Source organism: Podarcis pityusensis (assembly GCF_964106645.2).
Source record: "Podarcis pityusensis genome assembly, chromosome: 2".
In the NCBI taxonomy this organism is placed as follows: Eukaryota; Metazoa; Chordata; class Lepidosauria; order Squamata; family Lacertidae; genus Podarcis; species Podarcis pityusensis.
The window spans coordinates 66,023,193-66,042,775 of NC_138029.1; positions in this window are offsets into that span (position 1 = coordinate 66,023,193).

Genomic DNA, 19,583 nt, shown 5'->3' on the forward strand with positions numbered 1-19,583 from the left:
AGGACAGATTGTGAAGCTGAGGCGCCAATACTTTGGCCACCTCATGAGAAGAGAAGACTCCCTGGAAAAGACCCTGATGTTGGGAAAGATGGAGGGCACAAGGAGAAGGGGATGACAGAGGACGAGATGGTTGGATGGTGTTCTCGAAACTACCAGCATGAGTTTGACCAAACTGCGGGAGGCAGTGGAGGACAGAAGTGCCTGGTGTCCATGGGGTCACGAAGAGTCGGACACGACTAAACGACTAAACAACAACAACATGGTACAAGGGTATTTGGAGCACTAAGACTCCAGGAGGACTTTGTACAAATTGGTATGCACGCATCAGTAAAACCCTTGTCTATTATGGCCACGTGTCACATTTTCTGCCATAGGCTTTACGTTCATTCAGGTGCAAATTGCCTCCCTTGTAGGAGCTTGCTAATGTGTGGAACTGTTTCCTCATTTCTATGCCTTTTGTTTATCCTACTCAATTAGATTCTAATTCCCTGTATCTTTCAGATATAAGTGATGGCTTGCCTTATTGCACAACCCATCCAATGATTGTACTCACGTCCTCTGACTCTCAGAGAGAAATATTATAATGCAACTGCAATGTTCTCCAGATCAGTCACTGAAAAGGACCATTGGCATCTTGAAAATGCGTTTTTAATGCCGGGAATAAATCTTAGCGCAGCATGATTAGGCTGCCCTTCTAAAGTGAGTGCAAGATATTTTTGGCATAGCACACATTATTGTACTATTGTCATATTAATGGGGAACAGACAGCTATGAAAATGAACTTCTGGAGTCCGTGCCCAAAGAAGGGCTGGCAAGTTGCTCTGACAGCAAACCAGAAGCAATACCCCACATGCCTAAGCTAAGTTAATATTTGTGAAGTAGGTCAGAACTTTGAAAGCAGACTTCAAGTATGGTTGTTGTTTTTTAATTGATGTTTAAAAGGAAAGAAACCTGACATATGTGTAGAAAGCTATATGTTCAAAAGAAAATAAACCAGGAGTATCAGCGCTTAATTAGTCTAAATTAAGTCTCAACAAAACTTTTTTTATTATTATTTATGTGTTTATTACATTTATATACAACCTTTATATTCCAAGAATCTGAAGGTGGTGTGCATGGTTCTCCTGCCCTATTCATCCTCACAACAAGCCTGTGAGGTAGGTTAGGCTAAGCGATGGTGACTGGCCAAAGATCAGCCAGTGAGCTTCATGGCTGAGTGGAGATCCAAACCCTGCACTCTCAGGTCCTTGAAAGAGACAGAAATGACAAACCTACAGAAGGTAACACTAAATGACCACATTTTAGATGGATACCCAGAGAGCTAAAATCAATGATGTTATATTCTGGTTAAAGCAACTCCCATCATCCCCATGATCCTTGGCCACATTGACTGGGGTTGATGGGGCTGACGTCAAACAGCATCCGGGTAGCCAAAGCCCACCCCCACCCCACCCCCATGTCCTTGGGTTAAAATGTGCATTTCAAAAACCGATCGACGCATTCCAGTTCTTGTAAGATTTCTAATTCTTATTTATCCCTTCCTTCCCACTATCTTACCAGGTGCGTGAGACCTCTTTGGCTTCAGTTATGAAAAGTAAGGAACAAAGTAACACCTGTTAAATAAATATTGTCACATCACGCAGCAGGCATGGTGCAGGGAATCAGAGATTTGCTCAGTGTCTCTTTGAGGGGAAAATGACAGAAAGCCTCACACTGTAATAGCTGAGAGCAACGTTATGCCCACAAATTAAGCTCTTTGCTTATGCAACATTGGCCAGAAAGAGCTAAGTTGAGGAAGGGCCTTGGCTCTGCTGCTTGGTGATCTGAGCCAGAGAGGCACAGAAGCTGCTGTGTTCTCATTAAGGCTATATTGTTAGTTCCGCAGCACAGGGATAAACTGTGGCATTTTATTGGTGTTCCTTAGATCAGCCTCATTGAAATTCTGCATCCTCGTGGTGTCTCCCAACACTGTATCATTTACAATGCCCACGAGCTGAGCACTCTGACTCATTATTATTAGTTAATGAGCCATCCAAGCACTAAACCTGCAGTCTGCAGGATGGATAAAATCCTTGTCCTCAGTTTGATTTAGCATCCAGTTTTGCAGAGCTGCAAAGCTATGAGCTGCTGTATTGTCACAATTCCAAGAGTGTTCCCGTATCCTCCTGTGTTCACTTATGGGATCCATGTAAACTCTCATGTGCTGAACTGTATCACAGACAATAGGGTCTGGCTACATGCTAGCAGCTGGCTTTGGGGAGGAAACTGTTCCTGCGAATGGGCAACTCACAAGAGCAATGTAATCAGGGAGCCATGATCTCCTGTGAGATCTTTGCTCCACTTCTATCAAAGAAAACTTGTGAGTTGGCTACTGGTGAATCATTAGGCCAAATTCTCAGCCTGTTTCCCCAACTTAATGCAACCACCATGCAGCAAGGGTGCAATGCTTAAGAGTCTAGGTCCCTTCCCAAAGTTGCCACCTAACCGGTTTTTTAGTACAGTGGTACCTCGGGTTAAGTACTTAATTTGTTCCGGAGGTCCGTTCTTAACCTGAAACTGTTCTTAACCTGAAGCACCACTTTAGCTAATGGGGCCTCCTGCTGCCGCCGTGTTGCCGGAGCACAATTTCTGTTCTCATCCTGAAGCAAAGTTCTTAACCCGAGATACTATTTCTGGGTTAGTGGAGCCTGTAACCTGAAGCATATGTAACCTGAAGCGTATGTAACCTGAGGTACCATTGTACACAGTAACTCTACCCTCTCTTTGGCAACTCAGTGATCTCCATTGATCCAGCAAAAAATCTCTGCGCCTCCACAATTTCCCAGTTCTCTCAGCTTGGGATAATGTATATGCAGTGCTGAAGCAGGGGGGAGACACTAGATGAGAAGTTCACATCATTGTCCCATGTGGTGGAGCTGGGCTACGGATCCACCTTCTGATTACTGGCTTAGCCGCAGCTTGCCTGGATATGTTGGGCTGGCAAGGTGGGGGCTACTTGGGCACACTGGTGGGAGCACCAGATTGGTTCCTATCGTACCTCATTGCAAACCAGGTAAGCTGAGGTGACATCAGTGTTAGGAGAGTGGGTCCCACAAAGGCCACCACTGGCTGAGATGTGTTTGTGTTTCTGTGTGTGTGTGTGTGTGTGTGTATTCCACTTCCATGGCTTATTAGCAACCTGATATACAGAGCTGAAGCGGGTGGCATTTTACCTCCTATTCTGTCTGCATGCTAGGAAAAGTTCACATAAATCCTGCATTTCAGGCCATAAAAGGGCAAAGTGCTGTTAAAAAAAAAAGAAGACAATTTTACAAAGCTATTTTAGAATGTTTTATTGGCTATTGATGTGCAAGCCTCCTCACTATGGAAAGGTCAGTGCCAACTTTATTGTAGAAAGAAAAAAAGGGAACTGGGCAAGAATATGGTGTCCCCTTGGATACTGAAGCGGTGCATCTAGCAGTTGGCGAAAATAAATACCCATGAGCCAGCCCCCAAGAGCCATTTCCAGCTTTGAGAGGGCATGCTTAGGGCAGAAAACAAGCCTAAACTGTAGGAGTCCCTTGAGGCCAAGACCCCATGAAACATCAACCACTGAGTTCTGAGGAACTTTTAAATTAGGAGCCTCAGGCTTTCCAGTTCCTGCTTGCCAGCATAGGCAATGCACAAGTTGAGGGCTAACTGAGAGGCAATGGAGAGGCATCAGGTCAGAGAACTATCCCTTTAAGGAAGGGGAGGGAGCCTGGCCCAACAGGGATATAAAAGACCTCAGTTGAGTGCAAGACCTCATTGAGGTAAGCAGTCTGCTGGGAGCTCTCCTAGGTCCTGAATCTCCTTCAGCCTGTTGAACCATACTGCCTAGCTGGTGGACTAAGTATGATTGGGGGAAAAGAGGGATGGGATAGAATTCCTTTTCCAACAGAGCTCTTTGTGGTTCAGGATCCCTATTCTCTCTTTTACCTAGGCACCCAAGGACTGCCACCTTCAGATGTCATTCATGTTCAATGAAATAGGACACATGGTCAAAACAGGCTAAACAGCTGCCACTGTAATGGCCCACAACCCTCGACAGCAATACTGCAAGCAGTTCCAATGGCTCCTGCCCAGCACACTACAGAATACCAAGAAAAGGCAGCCTAGGGGAGCAACATCAGCAGTGGCACGCCCTCGGTCACTTCTCAAGAGTTCTGCCTGCTGATGTGTCAGGCCGCAACTACCAATGTATATACCTTATACATTGAATTAGAATTTTCATTTTGCAGGTCAGAGCAAATGTGGGAGAAAGATGCATATGTGAAGAAGCCACCATTGAGTGACTTTTGGTGCTGTGAATAAACCTAGAGTAGTATAGGCCCTTGCTTTCACTTGTTTACAAATGGAAAATAACAGAAAGCAATTTCCTTCTAAGAATATGCATTTTTTTCCTGCTGGGCCATGAATATATTACTGCAATGTCAGCAAAAGCAGAGGAATCAAGCATGCCCAATCAATAGATGTGGACTTTAGTGGATCTCCCCTCCCTCCCCAACTCCGCACACCAGCACTGCTCATTAATCTTGTTTAATGTCATCAGTTGTTTGAGCTTCCCCCCAAAAATACTGGGAACTGCAAATTGTAAAGGGTACTAAGGGTTGTTTGGAGACCCGCTATCCCACCCACACAGAGAGCTACATTTTCCAATGTTTCCTGGGAAGAGAGACTGACCATTAAACAACTCTGAATTCTAGCTCTGTGAGGGCAATAGGGTTGTCCTAAGAACTCTCCATACTCTTAATAAACTAAAGTTCCCAGGAATCTTTGGGAGAAGTCCTGACTGTTTAGAGTAAGGTAAAGGTAAAGGGACCCCTGACCATTAGGTCCAGTCATGGCCGACTCTGGGGTTGCGGCGCTCATCTCGCTTTACTGGCCGAGGGAGCCGGCATACAGCTTCTGGGTCATGTGACCAGCATGACTAAGCCGCTTCTGGCGAACCAGAGCAGCGCACGGAAACGCCATTTACCTTCCCGCCGGAGCAGTACCTATTTATCTATTTGCACTTTGACGTGCTTTCGAACTGCTAGGTTGGCAGGAGCGGGGACTGAGCAACGGGAGCTCACCCCGTCGCGGGGATTCGAACCGCCGACCTTCTGATCGGCAAGTCCTAGGCTCTGTGTATTCTTTAAATGCAAGGTGCAAGTGTGGCTGTAGTCTAAAACACAAAGGCCTCTATGTAAAATCTATACAGTTCCATAAACTGCATCTATAAGATAAGATCCAGTTTAGATTAGATTCTGTAACTGTATTGTATGTTTAAGCATCATTGTTGTTTTCATTGAATCAGAGAATTATAGAGTTGGAACATCCAAGGGTCCAACTCTCTGTAATGCAGGAATCTCAACTAAAGCATTTAAGGCAGATCGTCTGCTTTAAAACCTCCAATGGAGAGCCCACCACCTCTCGTGGGAGTCTGTTCGACAGTCAAACAGCTCTTATCATAAAGTTCTTTCTGATGTTTAGTCGGAATCTCCTTTCTTGTAATTTGAAGCCATTGGTTCCAGTCCTAGCCTCCAGAGCAAGAGAAAACAAGCTTGCTCCATCTTCTATGTGACAGCCCTTTAGATATTTGAAGATAGCAAACAAATCTCTCAGTCTCCTCTTCTCCAGACTAAGCATAGCCAGCTCCTTCAACCATTCCTCATAAGGCTTGGTTTCCAGACCCTTGATAATCTTGGTTGCCCTCTGCACACATTACAGCTTGTCAATATCCTTCTTAAACTAGAACTAGACACAGTATCTGAGATGTGTTCTGTCCAAGACAGAATAGAGCGGTATTATTATTTCCCTTGATCTGGACACTATACTTCTGTTGATGCAGCCTGGAATAATTTTAAATGAATTGGGACAGAAAACTACTTATTGTTGAGCACATCAGGATTCAAGTGAACTTCTTGTGAGAGGCCAATATGAGAACAGCATAAAGAGCCGTTTTCCGAGTTAAGAATGAAGCAGAAATTATGGGGAAAGTGGCAGGTTTTTTGACATTTTCTTGACTTTAATAAATTCCATTCCCCAATCAATTTTGTGAACACCATGCTCAGGATTGACACAATTTATTAAAAAGAGAGAAATAGGTAGGTAGGTTATAAGACAGTAAAACAACCAAATAATTAAATATGAATTTTCCTCTTCAGAGCTGTATCAGAAAAGCAATTCATTTCAGGGGCATGTGAGAAAATGAACCTGCCTTGGTATCTCACTTCACATTGGCCTTGTGAAAGCTAGCACCACATCACCAGCTAATCTTGGATTTCGTTACGCAGTGATTCCCTGAGGTCCTAGTTATGGAAGCAGGTGCTTCTGTCTGAAGGTAGATTTCAGAGAGTGTCATTTCCCTAACACAAATGCATAGAGAGCACTCACTCATGGGCAATCACCGCTGGAACAAGGAAGGATGATTTGCTAGACAGGGAGGCTGTTATGCAACATCATTTGAAAGAGAGCTATTTTTGAGAACTCCCGGAGACAGAATGTGACACAATGTCAGCCTGACAGAGATACTAGGCTAATCTGGAGGCTCTGTGGTTCCCTTTCTAGGGAAGTGCCTTCTGGAGGAATAGCCACTCTGAGGCGCAGGAAACCATTTTGTTGAAAAGGAAAGGCTGCTGGACTTGATTCTGACCCATCTTACTCTGAAATTACAAGCTCAGGGCTTAATGTTGGGCTTCATCTGCCTCAAGCAAAACTAGTTCATGCTGGAAAACTAAGGGTGCTTCCACTCTAGTTGTTTACCTTGGAATTGCTGCTCTTCATCCACTATAGATATATAAAAAATATAGTTACAAACAGACCTCTATGTTACCAAATCACCATCATATTGCAGGCTTCCTTTGTCTTCCCAATGGTACTTCCATCACTTTTCATAGCTCAGAAAATCAGGCTTGTGAGGAAATAAAAGATTCATAGCACAGTCTCCACAGGTACAGTATGTGGGCACAATTTCCTGAGAAAGATTATTGCCCAGGGCTTTTTAAAAAAACAAAACCTGGAATGCTCCAGAATGCAGTTCTGGAACCTCTAGCCCCGCTGTGCCTCTGGCTCATGGGACCAGCATAGCTGATGTGCAGGATGAAGCCTCCCTGCATATCAGTTCTGCTGGTCCAGGAGACTCCCTGCCTCTTCAGCTGGTGCGCAGCCGCCATAGGGACAGGGCAGCTTGCAGAGCTGATACACAGGGGGGCTTCTTTGGGCTCTTTGGGACCTCTTTGGTACACTGGTGGCCCTGTGGTCTAAACCACTGAGCCTCTTGGGCTTGCCAATCTGAAGAACGGCAGTTCGAATCCCCACGACAGGGTGAGCTCCCGTTGCTCTGTCCCAGCTTCTGCTAACCTAGCAGTTCAAAAGCACACCAGTGCAAGTAGATAAATAGGTACCACTGTGGTGGAAAGGTAAATGGAGTTTCCATGCGCTCTGGTTTCTGTCACAGTGTTCCGTTGTGCCAGAGGCGGTTTAGTCATGCTGGCCGCATGACCCAGAAAGCTGTCTGTGGACAAACGCTAGCTCCCTTGGCCTGAAAGTGAGATGAGCCCCACAACCCCATAGTCACTTTTGACTGGACTTAACCGTCCAGGGGTCCTTTACCTTTTTACCTTTCTCTTTGAGCCACTAGGGTGCTCCAGGGTTTTCCCCATTATAAACAATTATACGTGGTTCTGGAACAGAACCCCCACATAAATGGGAAGTCACCAGTACTACTAGTACAAAGGTCTGTTCTCAATGAATTCCTGCACCTTATTTTCTAGAAAAAAGCACTGACTATTGCTATACCTCTGAATTTCAGCACACCCTTCTTGCCAGTGCCATCTGAGCAGCATTTTTTTTAAAACAAAACAAAACAAATTACCTCAAATTTAAAAAGTGAATTTACAAATCAATACAGTGGTACCTCGGATTACATACGCTTCAGGTTACATACACTTCAGGTTACAGACTTCGCTAACCCAGGAATAGTGCTTCAGGTTAAGAACTTTGCTTCAGGATGAGAACAGAAATTGTGCTCTGGTGACGCAGCAGCAGCAGGAGGCCCCATTAGCTAAAGTGGTGCTTCAGGTTAAGAACAGTTTCAGGTTAAGAATGGACCTCCGGAACAAATTAAGTACTTAACCCAAGGTACCACTGTATACTTCTAACATTAGTGCATTGTCAGTGGTCTGATGCTTGTGTGGATGTAATACAGCAAGAGGCAGAAATTTCTCTTCCCCAAAATATTGGAAAGTCAGTTGCAACTCCACATGTAGCTCACAGAAGAACTGCAATACAGTGGTACCTCAGGTTACAGACGCTTCAGGTTACAGAGTCCGCTAACCCAGAAATAGTACCTCGGGTTAAGAACTTTGCTTCAGGATGAGAACAGAAATTGTGCTCCAGCGGCGCAGCAGCAGCGGGAGGCGCCATTAGCTAAAGTGGTGCTTCAGGTTAAGAACAGTTTCAGATTAAGAATGGACCTCCAGAATGAATTAAGTTCTTAACCTGAGGTACCACTGTAATTCAGTTGTGCTAAAAGGTGTCAGCTGAAAGTAAATGCTGGTAAACACAAAATTGTTGCCATGTGACTCCGTAAGCTGTAATCTTATATGCTTTGTAAGGGAGTAAGTCCCACTGAACTCAATGAGGCTTACTTCTGAGTAGACATGCATAGAAATGTATTATAAATAACTCTGTAGTGGTTATCTTCATAGAACAAACCATTCTTGTGAGGCAACCTACCATGTGGATTAGGTGGTTTTTCTACGGCAAAAAATAAATATATATTTTAAGGTTTAAGTGCCATGAACAAAATTGCGCATTTCATCATTCATGATATTTATGATTTGACCCTAAGTCTAAATCAGCCACTACACTAAACTGGCTTTTTACATGTGCTATGAATATGTTCCCCTGATGAAATTCAATCATAAACAGATCTTCATAGCACTGGTAACTCATTCACATCCAAATATCATATTTAGAATTATGCATTGTATGCAGAGATTCCTTAACTACTATCAAATCATGAGCTGTCATGGCAACTTGAGCAATGCATTTCTGGCATCCGAAGACTAGAGATTTTTTAGGAACATGCAGTCTGAGCAGGGGTGAAATGGAGGCCAAGTCTGAGGAAGAATTCATGGATGGTAGCAGGTGATAAAATGTGCTATTTCTTTACGAACACTAGAGAAACAGTGATGTTTGGGAGGCCCAAGGCAAAGTGGTATCTGATGGAGCCCCTGGTTTGTGGAGGTTCCTCTCCTGTCAGGACTCCTCTGCTGGTTCTCCCCACTCCCACCTGCTCCATTCCTTCATGAGTTTATCTGGCAGCACTGGAGCACTGTGAGAAATTTAACATCATGGGAAGCTTTCCAGACCTAGCCACTGTTGCCAGATAAGTCCATGGATAGGAGAACAGGTGGCACTAAGGCCAATGCAGCTGTAGGCTGCCCAAGGTTGCTGTGAGTGTTCATGCCAGCCCTGATTAACATTGTCCATAAAAGGTATTGGATTGGCATGGAGGGAGTACAGAAAGAGCAAGTGTTAATGTGCAAATCAAATTAGCTGAATCCTGTGATCTGGAGTTGTTTACCATCACTGAAATGGACCGTGGATTTAAACTCACATCACATTGATTTTCTGCACACTCCGAGGCAAGCTTGCGTCCTTCAACTTGATCTGGACAGAAACAGCATGACAGAAAACGAGGGCCAATTCCGTATAAAAGTGTCATGGTCACAACTTTATTTTGTGGAGCTACACCAGGGGTCAGCAACCTAAGGCCCATGGGCCGGAAGCGGCCTGTGGAGGTCGTTTGACCGGCCCACAAGCTGCCTGTTCATGCGCTGCACTAAGCCGGCACAGCGCAGGGACTCGCTTCTGCGGCACCAGAAATTGTATCTGCACACACGCAGATGCCAAAAATCATGGCTGGGCATGCACAGACGCCAAAAATTGTGCGCGCGGACACTCGCACGCATGCGCAATCCGGCCCACGGAGGGATCTCCTCAGGACCGATCTGGCCCAGGCAAGATAAACCTTGCCAACCCCTGAGCTACACTTTGTGAGGACCCACTTTTCATCCGGACACCCTGAGGTGCAATGTTAACATATAATGCTGACATTATTGGCATTACTAAGGCTATTTAGGCATGGTAAATGATATGTTCAGGGGTGGGGGTTATATAAGACCTGGGCTGAGCACTGGAACTTCTAACATTCCTGTTGTTGGTATTACAAAGAAAAAGCACTTAAATAGCCTCCCTTTGGGGGGGGACTAGCCCTGTTGTACAATAAAGTAAGCTGGTATCTTTCACTTGGAATTATTGAGGCACTGAAGAAGCAGCACGTGTTTCCCTTTTCACTGTTCACATCTGACATAGATTTGCTTGGTAATAATAGAACAGATGGGAGTCAGAGAGAGAGCATGCCTTCGTTGCCAGTGGAGAAGCTGCAGTAGCTGCTGTCCTTTAATCTCTTGATTTCTGGATAACACCAAGCTGCAATCACTGTCTCCCTGAGTGGTGGAACAAAATGCCACTTGGCAGAATCAATGGATTAAATAGACAGAGCCAAGGTTTGCTGCCTGTCTTTCTCCTGCTGTGCTAATCATGAAGTTAACTCTCTTCGGTGATATTATCCTTTGCCCTGAAAGGTCACCCTTACTACCATCCCACCCCGTGGATGTAATCAGTTTCCTCCAGCCCAGGATGACTGTCTCTGAAGCTCTTTGCCTCTCTTCCTTGCTATCTAACATTTCTCTCTAACATTAAGTGGTGACATTTTTCTCGGGCACCACAGTATAACCACTCCCCCTCAGCAAGCTTCACATTTATCTGACTATCATTGAACATCATGGGAAGCTTTCCATGGGGCCTGGTAGGAAGGGCATCTCAAATCCTACCACATTCATGGCCCCTGTCCAAACAAAGATGCATACCATTTTCCTGTATATTTCATATTTTGATGTCCTGTTAGTATTGGCATGAATCGGTGACCATATGCAAACATATGTGCTGTGTATGAAGTAGTAAATTAAGGGAAGGATCCTCTTCTCTCACAGGATATTGACAGCACAGCTCACTCAGATAGGCTTCTTTCTGAAAAGTGATGCTGGAGGTGCAAAGTAGGTGTAAAAAGAGGCGCAAAGTAGGGTGGCAGAAGCTAGAACCACCTTCTGCCGTCTGTTGCCCTTAGTACTCATGAATAGCAAGGTTTGTGTCGTTAGGTTGTCTCCAATGCTAGTCGTGCTGATAGCAAACCTATTGAAATTAATTGGCATGTTCATTCATTTCAGGAAGTCTCCTCTAAGGCTGGATGCAACCACTTTTGTTTTAATTTGAAAACAATAATTGCTTTTTATATAAGCATTTCCCAAAGGATCTTATGATGAAGAGCAAACAAGCACTCAAATGAATAAACCAATAAAGCTCCACCTCCGCAAACTGGCCCTCAAGCAACATTCATGGGTGCTTTAGAAAAGCAGGGCTCTTGTTCTTCCTTATATGAAACACAAAACAAAATGCAACATTCCATCATTTTTTAAAAAACCAAACAGTTATTAAAAATGAAAAGCTAATTTAAATGTGCATTTTGCATTTGACTTCCTTTAGTGATGTTTTCTTCTGCAATCTTTAAGATAATATTTTTGTTTCCTGTTAATTATGTAGCCTTGAATTATGTAGCTTTGTATTTGACTTTCTTCTGTAATGTTTTCTTCTGAGTTGTTGTATTTAATGTTTTCATGTAGGTTGTGAAGCACTTTTGAGATTCCCCCCCTTAAAAATATAAAGTGGTATAGAAATTAAATGAATAAGAAGAGGAGGAGAAGAAAAGAGAGCCTGAGGGATACAATCAATATTGGAATATTTTGTGCAGACTGAAGTGCTGGTGGCCTTTGTGGCAAAAGCTGAGGGTCAAGGTGTGAGTGTTGGAATTCTGCCTGGGTCAGAGGAATGTGCCACAGCGTAGGCACTGGCAGATATTCCTGTCGACCTCCCCGCGTCTCCACTCTGCTGATAAGCAGGCGAGGTCCGGCGATTCTTCTCAGATGTATGAGAGGAACACACCGTTCTTCCTCTCTCCCCTTTGGTGTCCCCAGGGAGGGGAAAGAAGCAGACAGAAAACAATAAACTATCATTTATTTCTGCCTCTTACATCAGTACAGAGAATCATGTCTGCACTCAACAACAGCAAGAAGAAACTCCTCCCAAGTACATCCAGTACGGGTCATATGACACACACACACTGAGCTAACATCCGGTGCTCAGTACAGAATGGACTGCCCCTTTGTTCCCATGGCAACAGTCACAAACATCCTGTCTGGCTTTCCAGCCACAAGCAGCTGGCTGAGCTGCTAGAGCCTTTGCTTGCTGCAGCATTGGTGCTTTATGGTAACATACTCCCCCTAAAGTATCAATGTGTGCCGCGAGCAAAGCGTCATCCAGAGAAGAAAACAAACAGTTGTTATATTTATAACATTCCCCTGTTGTTTCAGTTCCACCCTTGGAACTACCCGCCACTGGTTTAACCAATGTACCTCTCTGGTTGTGTGACTTCGCATTTCCTCGGTTAACAACTTTCTGTTGTGCCTTTGTCTCTGACTCAGACACAGCTTCAATCTGTCCTTGGTCGTTTACAATAGCAACATATGCAAGGTTAGCAAACTCCTTTGAATACCTCTTGGGTGGTACACCCTTCGTTGCTCTCTCAGACCTGCGTATGAGGTTCTGATCCTCTGTGCTCACCGGTTCAACCTTTGAACTCTCTGGAGAACCAGTACTAAGCTTAATCAATGGTTCATCCTCCTCTTCTGAGGGTCTAGTCATTATGTGAGATTTCCTCTCAATGACTGTGACAACTGAGCTGTCTGAGCTATCGCTGTCATCATCAGTACTACTGAACTCAATAAGATCAAACTCATCATCATCATCATCATCAGAATCATTTCCTGTGGGAAATGTCTGTACTACCCGCTCTTGCTCTGGAGCACTCTCTAGGAACTTTGTGAGAATCACCTGACCAGATTCAGACAAAATTACTCTGTAGAGACCCTTTTCATAACCTACGAAAATGCCTCTGGCATTCTTTACACCACCTGGAGCTTCTGTTCTCACATGAGACCCGAAAACCTTAAAATAGGCAACAGAAGGTTTTCTATTGAACAGCTTCTCAAAAGGAGAACATCCCAACTCTGTTGAGACTTTTCTCAACCACACATGAAGATAGGACGCTAGCGATTCGGCCCAATATTCATGTGGCAAATGTGAACTCAGCAATTGTGCATTCATTCCCTTTTGCAATTCTTTGTTCACTTTTACACAGACCCCCCTGTTCCACGCTTCTTGCGAGACTGCCACTTTGTGGTCTATCCCTTTTCCATCCAGGAACTTCTGAAACTTCTGTAACAGAAAAATTTGCTTCTCATCTGTGAAAAGACAATCAATGTTAGCATCATGCATATTTTTAACCTTGTCACAAAACTCCTGAAACTTTTCTAAAGTTTCTTGCGGTTTCTCCATCATATAAACCCAAGAATAATTAGTGAAACAATCCACACACAAAAGGTAAAATCGTGCACCGCCTCTAGATGGTTCTAGAGGACCAATCACATCAGCATACACCCGCTGAAATGCTCTGTCGACCTTCTTGGTCTTAGTCACCTTCCTGGTGCTCACACTGGTCACACCTGCAAGAGAGATTTCGTTAGAAACAGAAGAATTACATTTCATGTAATCTCTTTGATCAAAAGTCAACAAATACAGTCCATCTTTCTCTTTGGCAGTAAGAAACAGTTCTCCATCTTTGTAGATCTTGCAGCTTTTAGCATCATAGGACAGTTTCAGTCCTTTCTTTGCAATCTGCGACACGCTCAGCAGATTAAATCTCAGTTCTGGAACCAGGTAAACATTATTTATAGTCAAGTTCAGACTCTCAAGATACACAGTCCCAATTCCAGTCGCTTCCAGCTCCTGACCGTTGGCCTGTTTCACAGTGAAGCTTTGCTTCTTCAACGTCGAAAACAGTCCTCTGTGCGGGCACATGTGAACCGTTGCGCCCGTGTCAATTATGAACGAGTTCCCGACATCTGGCGTGGCTCCTTTCGCCATCATAGCCTTTGCAGGTTTCACCTGGCACTTGGTACGGCTTTTGCCTGACGCCTGAGGCTTCGTAGAGCTGCTCTTTGCTCCTCTTGACTGGCGCGGCTTCTTACAGTTTCGCTGTAGATGCCCAGTCTGTCCACAATTGTAGCATCGGACAGCACTCAATGCTACACCATGCTCTCCAGTAGCATCAGCAGTGGGGGAATTAGAACTCTGTTCTTCCCTCCCCCTGTCTTTTTCTTCCAGTGCAGCAAGTCTGTCGTGTTCATTCAGAACCACAGCACAAACTCTCTCCGCGGTCAGCTGCGCGGCCGGTAGGGAACCAAGCTGACTGGCAACAACCTTGTAGGTGCGGCTAAGGCTGTTTATCATCATGAAGCAAAACACTTCCTCCTGAAGACGGAAATTGCGTTCCACCATCTGTTGACGCAGAAACTTCATTTCTGTCAGGTGCGCTTGAACATCTCCATCAGGCGCAAGTCTCAGATTGGTCAATTTCTCAAAATACAGCAACGCTGAAGAACCAGCATCTCTCTGATGCGTTGTACGCAGCGTGTCCCATACCTCTTTCGCATTTTCTAAATGCTGAACATGCACCAACTGATCATCTGAGACACACAGAATTATAGCAGTCCTGGCCCTTACATTCTGTGACTCCCAACCTCTGGTTGGTGCTGCAGGGATGGGGTTTTCAATCACATCAAAAAGCCTCTGATTCTGCAGCAGGGCCTTCATCTTTACAGACCAAGATGAATAATTGTCATTGGTTAAGGGAGGAGGGCAAGGCAAACCTCCCCCTTTCTTGGCATCCATCTTGAAGCCAAGCCTCTCTCACCTCCAAACAAGCTGCAAAATCCAACAGCTGTTTTTTCTTTCTCACGCAGGCAAACTGCAAGTTGTTTGTGCTTTTTGCACCTGGCAGCTAAACTCAGGCTGCTATTGAAAAGTCCCTTCCAAGAGCTCGTAAACCTTGTAGCCGAAACATTTTCTGATTTTGTTTCGCTTTCCCAGGCTCACACTCAGAGTCCAGCCCCTTTGCCAGTAACTTTCCAGGACCGTTACCTAGCAACAATGCATTTCAATAGGACATCTTATCTACCACAAAAATTTGTGGAATGCAGGCTTCAGCCTTCAAGCTGCAGGCCTCTTCCTCCGGAGCTTTTGTTTTCTTTGAAACGCAGCTCCGTGAACCAGGGAATTAATCTTCCTGCGTTCACACTTTCAGCCCGAAATGCAGCATACCTTGAACTTTGTTGCTCTGGAAAACACCTCTTCTTTCCACCAGCTGTCTGTGGAGCCTCTGGCTTCTTTCAGACGCTTCTCTTCCTCCTTGGAGCAGAGGAGGACAATCCACCAGCCTCTCATGCAGATGTCCGATGAATCGCAACCATCCGAAGGCTGCCATTGTTGGAATTCTGCCTGGGTCAGAGGAATGTGCCACAGCGTAGGCACCGGCAGATATTCCTGTCGACCTCCCCGCGTCTCCACTCTGCTGATAAGCAGGCGAGGTCCGGCGATTCTTCTCAGATGTATGAGAGGAACACACCGTTCTTCCTCTCTCCCCTTTGGTGTCCCCAGGGAGGGGAAAGAAGCAGACAGAAAACTATTTACATCATTTATTTCTGCCTCTTACATCAGTACAGAGAATCATGTCTGCACTCAACAACAGCAAGAAGAAACTCCTCCCAAGTACATCCAGTACGGGTCATATGACACACACACACTGAGCTAACATCCGGTGCTCAGTACAGAATGGACTGCCCCTTTGTTCCCATGGCAACAGTCACAAACATCCTGTCTGGCTTTCCAGCCACAAGCAGCTGGCTGAGCTGCTAGAGCCTTTGCTTGCTGCAGCATTGGTGCTTTATGGTAACAGTGAGGAGGGCACAGAAGCAGGACACTGTTTCAGCTGAAGCTGTCAAATTAAAGGGTTTGCCCATCATTGATTACTATCAGGTTTCTAAAATGCCTGATAGTACCTCCCCCCTTGGGGGGGGCATTCTATAGTAAAAGGAAGATTATGCCTTCCCACCTTTTTTACTTGGGGGAGTAATTTATTTATTTATAAGAACATTTATAAACTGCTGGCTCATTAAAATATAATTGCGGCGTGCAATAAAATCATTAATGAAAAATCAATTCTGGAAGTCCATTTGACTTCCAAATCGTTCGGAAACAAAAGTGCGGTTTCTGATTGGCTGCAGGAAGCTGCAGAAGCCCCGTCGCACGTTCGGCTTCCAAAAATAGTTCACTTCCGGGTTTGTGACGTTCAGGAGCCAAAACGTTCAGGAACTAAGCTGTTTGACTTCCAAGGTACGACTGTATTAAGGAGTGTTTCCCTCACTCCATGGCCAATGTCAGAGTTAACCCAGGCCTAACAAATAGCAAGGAGAGGTGGTGAAGCAGGCAGAACAGGAATTTACAGGCATGGTCCTGACCCGACCTGACTTGGATACAGAATTGTATCCTATTGAATTCAGTGGACATAGGTCCATTGATCTCAATGGGGGTAGTGCAACCAGAACTCAGTGGGATGTTGGATTCAAAATCCAAACAAATGACCTGAATCTTGCATGCACAGCACCCACTTTAAACTATCCCATATTCTTCCCTAGCATTCAACCTGGGGTCTGAATGTGGCCTTCTGGGCTTCTCTATCTGGCCCTCAGGACTCTCCCCAGGCTACAACCCTCTTCAGCCCTGCTCCACACCTTGCTTGGGTGCTTTTGCCTGGCTGGACCATGTCCTTGATCTCCCACAATGCCCCTTGCTTGCCTGGGGGAAGGATAGAGAGGTATGTGTATGGAATCTAGCCTACTATACAAAGGGAACATTTATATTTGTTGCCCCAGCTCCTCCCACCACTGGCACTCCCCACCCCAGGTTTGCCAGATGGGAATGTAGCCCTGAAAAAGCTTTCCCACCTGTTCAGTATGCCTTCTAGTCACCAAAAATCGAGAATTAATTCAGGGAACGTTCAGAAAAGGCTGATGAGCACATGGGCAAAGTCTCTGTCTTTCTGTAATGAATATGGAAAGGAAGATATATTATTGAATAGACCTTTGTAGGGAGGAGGGAACCCTATCTGCTCCCCATTGGTGGTCAATTCCTTTGATATGCATGAACCAGCAAGAACAAGCGCTCCAAACATCAGGCACAGAAGGATGTTGTACCAGAACTCTTTGTTCCTCCTTGCCTTTATTTTTTAAATAATAAAATAAAATCTGGGTCTGTGAATATTTGAGCAGCTCAACTTCATTAAGAACCCGCAGGAGCAGTGCCAGAAGGAGGGCTTTCTTATTTATCCAGCTCTTTAGACAGGACGAGCGCCTTTGCTTCTGTCCATTGATAAATTAAAGATGATCTCTGCTGCCTGTCTGATCTTCCTCTCTGTGGGAGGAAGCAACGGATTCCAAGCCAATTCAGCTGGATCCCACGGATAAATAAATCTTCATAAATAAATCTTTATAAATCTTCACAGAGGCTGTGGAAATTAGAATCTCGGTCCCAGCCAAGGATCTTAGGTACAACCCAAGAAGCAAAATTCTTCAGACGTGGGGAGTTGGCAAGTCAGACATTTTTGCATGGCATTATGTATGGGTCTACATACCCCTGGGTATAGGGAGGCATATAAATTAAATAAATAAATAATAATAATAATACAGAACACAGTAATTGAAAGTGAATTAGCACAAAAAGCATGAAATGTTGGGCATGTCATGAGACAGCGTTTTTGCTGTTTCAAAACTCTTCACATGCTATTGGAAGGAATACATGGTTGCAGGCAATGGTGGGGGGAATATTGCTCCTACAATCCTGTCACAGCCAGAGAGTGTGTTCTAAAATAGAGATGGGGAATTTGTGACCCTCTAGATGTTGCTGAACTACAACTCCCATCATACCATGCTGCCTGGGGCTGATGAGAGATGAAGTCCAATAATATCTGGAGAGCTACAGGTTCCCCATTTCTGCTCTAAAATGACTCCAGGCATGGGTTATGAGATAGACGGATTTAAGGCTATCCCGTGAATTTGTGGGTAATCAACAGACATGATCGTGTATCATACTGCTGCTTCAACCAGGATGTGTGTTTACATACAGAAGGAATACCATGTCACACATTTCTTAGTCTTCAGACTTCAGTCATTTAACGAGGGGGACAATTTATGAAAACCCTTGCATTACCAGATATGGAACAACACTGGAATGTACTATGATTAAGCTGTCTGGGTACAAAAAAAACTTTTTAAAAAAGCTTTGAAAGCTACGCTATTTATCTCTCCAACTAGGAAGTGCACTTCTCTCCTTACTGAAAAACAAATAATAAACAGAAATATTGCTTTAATCCCACAGTGAGGCTATTCCTCTTTCCCATGATGGACAGAATATTGTGTTTCTAGTACTAGGACACAGGTGTAAACCTACAGATACAAGTAAGGTCTGGAAGGGCCCCTTGTGACTATACAATTTGACCAACAGAAACCACTTACCGTATTTTTCGCCCTATAGGACGCACCTTTTCCCCTCCAAAAATGAAGGGGAAATGTGCGTGCGTCCTATGGGGCAAATGCAGGCTTTCGCTGAAGCCTGAAGAGCGAGGGGGGTCGGTGCGCACCGACCCTTCTCGCTCTCCAGGCTTCAGGAAGCTATCCGCTAGCCGTGGGAGAGCCAGCTCTCCCATGGCTAGCGGAGACCTTGCCGGCACCTAGAAGCTTGGGGCGCGCTGAGCTCCGCACGCCCCAAGCTTCGGGATTAGCGCAGCGCTCCGCTAGCCGTGGGAGAGCCGCGCGGCTCTCCCATGGCTAGCGGAGACCTTGCTGGCACCCAGAAGCTTGGGGCGCGCTGAGCTCCGCACGCCCCAAGCTTCGGGCTTAGCGCAGTGCACCTGGGGGGGGAATAATTTTTTTCCCCTTTATTTCCCCCCAAAAAAACTAGGTGCGTCCTATGGGCCGGTGCGTCTTATGGGGCGAAAAATACGGTAATACCGTTTGATGTGATAAAAGTGGGTGAGCAGGTGAATCAGACTATGATAGCATTAAGCCCCAGTATGGTGGCCTGGGTTGTATGGGTCTTGACCTTAACTATAAAAAAAAGAAATCTAAATATATATATTTATGTTCCAGAGTGCAAATAATCACAAACTCATCCATCTGGCTTGAATTTCCCTTTGGGCAGCTCATGGAAATGTATCCTTAATAGGGCTTTAAAATTATGTTGAAAGTGACAGTGAATTGTGCCATTAATCTAAAAGAAGATAAAGGGAACAGTTTAGTCCTACACAGCCTATTGGTGCATTGCTGCATAGACAGCTAATATAAACTGAATCAACACAGCAGCCAGTTAAGTACTGAACGTCATCATAAATAATGCCCAAAACATTTCCATGTGGCATTCGACTTAAGCTTATTGTCACTTGTCTATGATGGTTTATATTCTACTGCTGGGCCAATGCCTCCTTCCAGAGTAGTTGCTGTCTACTG